Source organism: Hemiscyllium ocellatum, chromosome 40 (genome assembly GCF_020745735.1).
Source record: "Hemiscyllium ocellatum isolate sHemOce1 chromosome 40, sHemOce1.pat.X.cur, whole genome shotgun sequence".
Lineage (NCBI taxonomy): Eukaryota > Metazoa > Chordata > Chondrichthyes > Orectolobiformes > Hemiscylliidae > Hemiscyllium > Hemiscyllium ocellatum.
Window position 1 is genome coordinate 931,799 of NC_083440.1, and position 7,718 is coordinate 939,516.

Below are 7,718 nucleotides of genomic sequence, written 5' to 3' on the forward strand. Positions count from 1 at the left end.
CCCTTAATTCTTCAACAGTTCAGAAATCTATCTAAGTTCACCTTTTTAAAAAAAGAATGATTTCAACAAGGGAGCCTCACCTGCTTCACTGGGCAGGGAATTTCATAGATTCACAACCCCTTGGGTGAAGAAGTTTCTCCTCATCTCAGCATTAAATTTGCCTCCATCTTATTTTGGCATTATGTCCCTTTATTCTACTTTCATCCACCAGTAGAAACAACGTTCCTGCTTCCCTCTCATCTATTGTCTTCATCATTTTATACATTTCTATTAGATTCGCCCCGCGTTCTTCTCAATTCCAATGAGTATAATCCCAGCCTACTAAATTTCCCCGCCCCCCATTCGGCAACACTCCCCATTCCAGAAACAACCCAGTGAACATCCTGTACACCCGATCCAGTGCATCATTTCTGAAGTAAGGAGACTAAAACAGTACGCAGTACCCAGGTGTGACTTCATCAGCACCCTATACAACCGCAGGTTATTATTCCTATTTTTAAACTCCATCCCACAGCAATGTAGGACAATATTCCATGTGCTTTCTTAATTACTTGTTGCCCCTGCAAAACAACTGCACAGGATTGGGACGGAGATGATTCGTCACCCTGGCTACTCACTTTGGTTCAGTCAGACCGGGGACAGCTCTGAACTTCAGAATCAAAGAGAGTAATAATTCTGGACCATCCAGACCCGGAGATAGCTCTAAAATGTGTGAACGTTGAAATAATTCAGAAAAGATTTACAAGGATGTTGCCAGTGTTGGAGGATTTGAGCTACAGCGGGAGGCTGAACAGGCTGGGGCTGTTTTACCTGGAGGTTGGAGGCTGAGTGGTGACCTTATAGAGGTTTATGAAATCATGAAAGGCATGGATAGGATAAATAGACAAAGTGTTTTCCCTGGGGTGGGGGAGTCCAGACCTAGAGGACATAGGTTTAGGTTGAGAGGGGAAAGATATAAAAGAGACCTACAGGTCAACGTTTCCACATAAAGGGTGGTACATGCATGGAATCAGCTGCCAGAGGATGTGGTGGAGGCTGGTACAATTGTAACATTTCAGAGGCATCTGAATGGGTATATGAATAGGAAGGGTTTAGAGGGATATTGGTCGGGTGTTGGGAATTGATACTTACATCGGATTAATGTCAAGGGAAACAAAGAGCAGAAAACATTATGGCCTGGTCTATCTAATAAGACAAAAGTTGATACTTTTCTGAGAATGATGTTTTTTAGTCAGAGACAGGCGAATCTCTTCCCACTTTATGCTGCTCCCAGCTGTTTGCTAATTAATCAGAGAATTGGTGGAACGGGACAGTTCAACATGATACTGAATTGCTTTTGAACTCAGATTGAGTGTCCCCATGAATAAATAGATTTATTGAGGTGTTTCAATAGAACATTAGAGCGCACTAAAGAACCTTTTGTCCTCGATTTTGCACTGACCTGTGAAATTAATCTGATGCCCATCTAACATTCACCATTCCATTATTATCCAAATGCATATCCAATACCCATTTAAATACTCTTAATGTCGGCGAGTCTATGACACCTGCAGGCAGGCTGTTCCACACAATTCCTACTCTCTGAGTAAAGAAAACACTCCTGATATCTGTCCTAAATCGATCACTCCTCAATTTAACGCTGTGTCACCTCATGTTAGCCTTCACCATCCGAGGAAAAAGACTCTCACTTCCACTCTATCTCACCCTTTGATTGTCATGTCCTTATCGATATAGTCACCTCTCAACATTCTTTACTCCAATGAAAACAGCCTCAGTTCCCTCAACTTTTCCTCGTAAGACCTTCCCTGCATACCACAACATCCTCGTAAATCTACTCTGAAACCTTTCCAAAGCTTCCACATACTTCCAATAATGTGTTGATCAGAACTGAAGACAACACTCCAGGTAGGACCTTATCAGCGTTTTGGTCACCTGAAGCATGACCTCATGGTTCAGAAATTCAATCCCTCTACCAATAAACGCCAACACACCATATGCCTACTTAACAACCCTATGAACCTGGGCGGCAACTTTCAATGATTTATGCACCTGGACACCGAGATCTCTCTCTTCTTCTACACTGCTAAGAATTTTACCATTTCCCCAGTAATCTGCATTCCTGTTACTTATTCCAAGGTGAACTTCCTCACTCTTTTCCATGTTACAATCCATTGGCCACTTCTCAGCCTAGCTCTGCATATTAACGATGTCCCTACGTAACTCATAACATCTTTGGTACTATCCACAACTCTGCCTACCTTAGTGTCATCTGCAAATTTACTAACCCATCTTTCTACGCCCACCTCTCGATCATTTAAAAAAAAATCAGCAGTGGCCACAGAATAGATCCTTGTGGCACACCACTGGTAACTGATCTCCATGATGAACATTTACTATCAACCTCCACCCTTTACCTTCTTACAGATAGCTAATTTCTTATCAAAACCAATAAATCACCCTCAAGCCCGAAACTTCTCATTTTGTGGAATAGCCTACCCTGGGTAAACTTAGCAAACACCTTACTGAAATCCATATACACCACATCAACTGCTTCACCTTCATCCTCCTGTTTGGTCACCTTCTTGAAGATCTCAATAAGGTAAGTGAGGCACGACCTTTCACAAAACTGTTTTGACTACCCACAGTAGCTGTTCCTTGAATAAGCTCCACATCTCAAAAGTGTCCAACCCCTGCAGTTTCGTTCCCCATCCTATGCATCCTAAATCTTGCTTGAACGTACCTTTATTGCCTTTCCCCCAGTTATGCATTTTTCCCTGTGGTATATACTCACCCCTGCCCATCACTATTGTAAAATTAACTTAATTATTGCCAAAAGTTGCTCACCCACCTCCAAATCGAACACATAGCCGGGTTCATTCCCCAGTACCAAATCCAATATTGCATCGCCCCATGTTGGCCAATCTACGTATTGCATCAGAAAACCCTCCTGCACACATTGAACAAAAGCTGATCCATCTAATCTACTTCAGGCATAGTATTGCTATTTCATATTGGGCAAGTTAAAGTCCCCAGAAAATTACCCTGTTAGTCTCGCTCTGATCTGGAATTATCTTTGCTCTACTTTCCTCGATATCACTCAAACAATTTAGAGGCCAACAGAAAACTCCCAACAGGGTGACCTCTCCCTTCCCGTTTCTAACCTCAGACCAAACTACCTCAGTGCATGAGCCCTCAATCGTCCTCTCAGCTGCTGTGATACTGCCCTTGAAGAATAATGACACATTCCTGCCTCTTTTACCATCTTCCCTGTTCTTGCTGAAACTTGCAAATCCCGGAATCTGTAACGACCATTCTCTTCCCTCCTCCAGCCACGTCTCTGAAATAGCCACAACATGTAAATCCCAGGTAACAACCCATGCTGCAAGTTCACCCATTGTATTCTGGATGCTCCGGACATTGAAATACCCATATTTCAAACCAATGTCCTGGTAGATGGTGCTCTCTCATGACCTTATAAAACAATTCCTGAGCTCACTATCCTCAACCTCCTGTACATGAGATGTACAATTCAGGTTCCCATCCTCTCGTGTAATAGTTCAAACACCTCCCCCCGACCCTGAAGAGCATTAGCAAAATTTCGGGTGAAGCCAATCCTCTTTTTAGAGTTTGCCCCTTCGCCAGAAAGAGCCCCAAATCTCCAAGAATCCAAAACTCTCCCTTCCTGCACCATCCCTGCAAACATGTGTTCACCTTCACTCTCTCCCTGTTCCTCGCTTCACTAACATGTGGCACAGGCAACAAACTTCCCCACTATCCCCCCAAACCCCAGGATATTGGTACTTCTCTGATTCGGGTGAAGCCAATCCTCTTTGTAGAGTTTGCCCCTTCGCCAGAAAGAGTTCAATTCTCCTTGAACCCAAAACCCTCCCTTCCTGCACCATCCCTGCAGCTGTGTGTCCATCTCCACTCTCTCCCTGTTCCTCGCTTCACTAACATGTGGCACAGGCAACAAACTAGATGAAGGGCATCTCCAACTTCATGAATTATATAAGGGAGGAGAGACTTGATCGACTGGGGTTTGTTTTCTCTGGAGCAAAGACATCGTGGTGGAAAACTGTTTGAGATACTTTACTTTAGTGATGGAGAGGGATAATCGTGCGCCGCAGGGCAAGAGCTATAGCTGGGGGCAGGGAAATTATGATGCAGTGAGGCATGACTTAGGTTGTGTGGATTGGAAAAACAGGCTTCAAGAGAAGAACACTAATGAGATGTGGGGATTGTTCAAGGAGCAGCTACTGCGTGTCCTCGATAGGTATGTACCAGTCAGGCATGGTGTAAAGGGCCTTGTGAGGCAGCCGTGGTTTAGTAAGGAATTGGAGTCCCTTGTGAAAGGGAAGAAGGCGGCATATGTAAAGATGAGGCGTGAAGGTTCAGTAGGGGCGATTGAGAGTTATAAGGTAGCCAGGAAGGAGCTAAAGAGGGAGCTAAGAGAAACGAGAAGGGGACATGAAAAGTCTTTAGCTGGTAGGATTAGGGAAAACCCAAAGGCTTTCTATAGGTATGTCAAGAATAAAAGGATGACTAGGGTAGGTATCGGTCCAGTCAAGGATAGTAGTGGGAAGTTGTGTGTGGAGGCGGAGGAGATTGGAGAGACATTAAATCAGTACTTTTCATCAGTATTCACTCAGGAACAGGACACTGTTGCTGATGTGAATATGGAATCACAAATAATTAGAATGGATGCCCTGGAAATATGCAGGGAAGAGGTTTTGGGAATATTGGAAAGGATGAATATAGATAAGTCTCCTGGGCCTGATGGCATTTACCCCAGGATCCTATGGGAAGCTAGGGAGGAGATAGCAGAGCCATTGGCCTGGATTTTTATGTCGTCATTGTCAACGGGAATAGTACCAGAGGACTGGAGGATAGCGAATGTGGTCCCATTGTTCAAGAAAGGGAGTAGGGATAGCCCTAGTAACTATAGGCCAGTGAGTCTGACTTCAGTGGTGGGCAAAGTCTTAGAGAGAATGGTAAGGGATAAGATTTATGAACATCTGGGTAGGAATAACGTGATCAGGGATAGCCAGCATGGTTTTGTGAAGGGCAGGTCGTGCCTCACAAACCTTATTGAGTTCTTTGAGAAGGTGACTAAGGAAGTGGATGAGGGTAAAGCAGTAGATGTTGTGTATATGGATTTTAGTAAGGCGTTCGATAAGGTTCCCCATGGTAGGCTAATGCTAAAACTTCGGAGGTATGGCATTGAGGATACATTAGAGGTTTGGATTAGGAATTGGCTGGCTGGAAGGAGACAGAGGGTAGTAGTTGATGGATTATGTTCATCTTGGAGCGCAGTTACTAGCGGTGTACCACAAGGATCTGTTTTGGGACCATTGCTTTTTGTTATCTTTATAAATGATCTAGAGGAAGGACTTGAAAGCTGGGTAAGCAAGTTTGCGGATGACACGAAAGTCGGTGGAGTTGTGGATAGTGAGGAAGGAAGTGGTAGGTTACAGCGGGATATAGATAAGTTGCAGAGCTGGGCGGAAATGTGGCAAATGGAATTCAATGTAGCTAAGTGCGAAGTCGTTCACTTTGGTAGGAATAACAAGATGTTGGATTACTGGGCTAATGGTAGGCTACTTGGTAGTGTGGATGAGCAGAGGGATCTTGGTGTCTATGTACACAGATCTCTGAAAGTTGCCACCCAGGTAAATAGTGCTGTGAGGAAGGCATATGGTGTACTGGGCTTCATTGGCAGAGGAATTGAGTTCCGGAGTCCTGAGGTCATGTTGCAGTTGTATAAGACTCTGGTGAGGCCTCATCTGGAGTATTGTGTGCAGTTTTGGTCGCCATACTATAGGAAGGATGTGGAAGCTTTAGAACGAGTGCAGAGGAGGTTTACCAGGATGTTGCCTGGAATGGTAGGAAAATCTTATGAGGAAAGGCTGAGGCACTTGGGGCTGTTCTCATTGGAGAAGAGAAGGTTTAGGGGAGATCTGATAGAAGTGTATAAGATGATTAGGGGTTTAGATAGGGTAGATACTAAGAACCTTTTACCGCTAATGGAGTCAGGTGTTACCAGGGGACATAGCTTTAAATTAAGGGGTGGTAGGTATAGGACAGATGTTAGGGGTAGATTCTTCACACAGCGGGTTGTGAGTTCATGGAATGCCCTGCCCGTATCAGTGGTGAACTCTCCTTCTTTATGTTCATTTAAGCGGGCATTGGATAGGCATTTGGAAGTTATTGGGCTAGTATAGTTTAGGTAGGACTCGGTCGGCGCAACATCGAGGGCCGAAGGGCCTGTACTGCGCTGTATCCTTCTATGTTCTATGTTCTATGATACAAACCACGGTTTGAGCCACACAGAGAGTAGCTCATGATGATCTCTTCCCGATGTCAGACACACCTAAGATCAGAGGCCATATGTTTTCAGAGGAGTAAGTGGTTTAGAGGGGATCTGAGGAATTGCTTTTATCCACATGGAGGCAGACATATGGATCACACTGTCTGAAAGGGTGATGGAGGCTGGTGCTCATCCAACATTGAAGAAGCATCTGAACGAGCAACTAAAATACGACAGAATCTATCTATGGACTTAATACAAAAGAATGGGATCAATGTAGTTTGGTATTTGTTGAACAGCAGAGACATGGTGGGCCGATGGGCCTCTTTCGATGTTGTGAAATTCGTTGTCTACATGAAATTCACTGTGTTCCCGGCTGAAAATCAGAACATTTGATTTGATGAGGCAATTTTTAGGTAAACAGTATAAAAAGAACCTTTCATCCATTTTCCTGTGTCCTCCTAGCATATCTGTTCTCAGTTCCTGGGAACGTACAAGGCTACAGGATATTGGGCACTTCTGGAGTTGAGAATCAGACTGCAAGTACTCAAAGGCAGCCTTCCCCCTGTATTCTCCACAGTAGGAGTTAAACTGCTTGCAACAAAGCTGTATTAGAACATTACTTCAACGAGCCACTACACACTGCAGCACAGAGGAACTACGAAGAACAGAGGAATGTCACCGAGGTGGTGTATTTAAAAAGAGTGGGTTCCTATTGAGCATAGCCCGCTGATTTCCCAGCAACAAACCCAAACAAGCAGACAAATCACATCCAGAAACCCTAGCCACTCTCCCCTCGATCAAAGACATCTCAGAAATGAATGCCAGACTACTCAGACTCTTGGCATCATGGTAGCCCACAAACCCAACAACAAACTAAAACAGCAGATAATGAACTTGAAAGACCCTATACTGACAACAAGCAAAACTGATGTCATTCACAAAATACCTTGCAACAACTGTAACAAGCACGACATTGGTCAAAGAAGCAGAAAAATAACCACCAGGATACATGGACATCAACTAGCCCCAATAAGTCATGACCCATTCTCACTGGCATCCTTATATACAGATAAGGAAAGACATCACTTCGACTGCAAAAACGCATCCATCCTCAGACAACCCAGAGACACACACGAGAATTCCTGGAAATATGGTATTCCAACCAGAACTCCATCGAGAAACACATTGACTTGGATCACATTTACCACTCCTGGAGAAAACAGAACAGGAAATGTCATCACCATAAGGAATGACATCACGAAAAGAAATGATGTCACCAACCCAAGGAAACCTAACCATGTAAATAGAAAGCGGCCATAACATCAGTGCTTCACTGGAGGCTGACTGGTGATGTTACCTAGTATGGTGACAAAATGTCTAAAAATTAATCTTCCAGCACGGTGAGCAA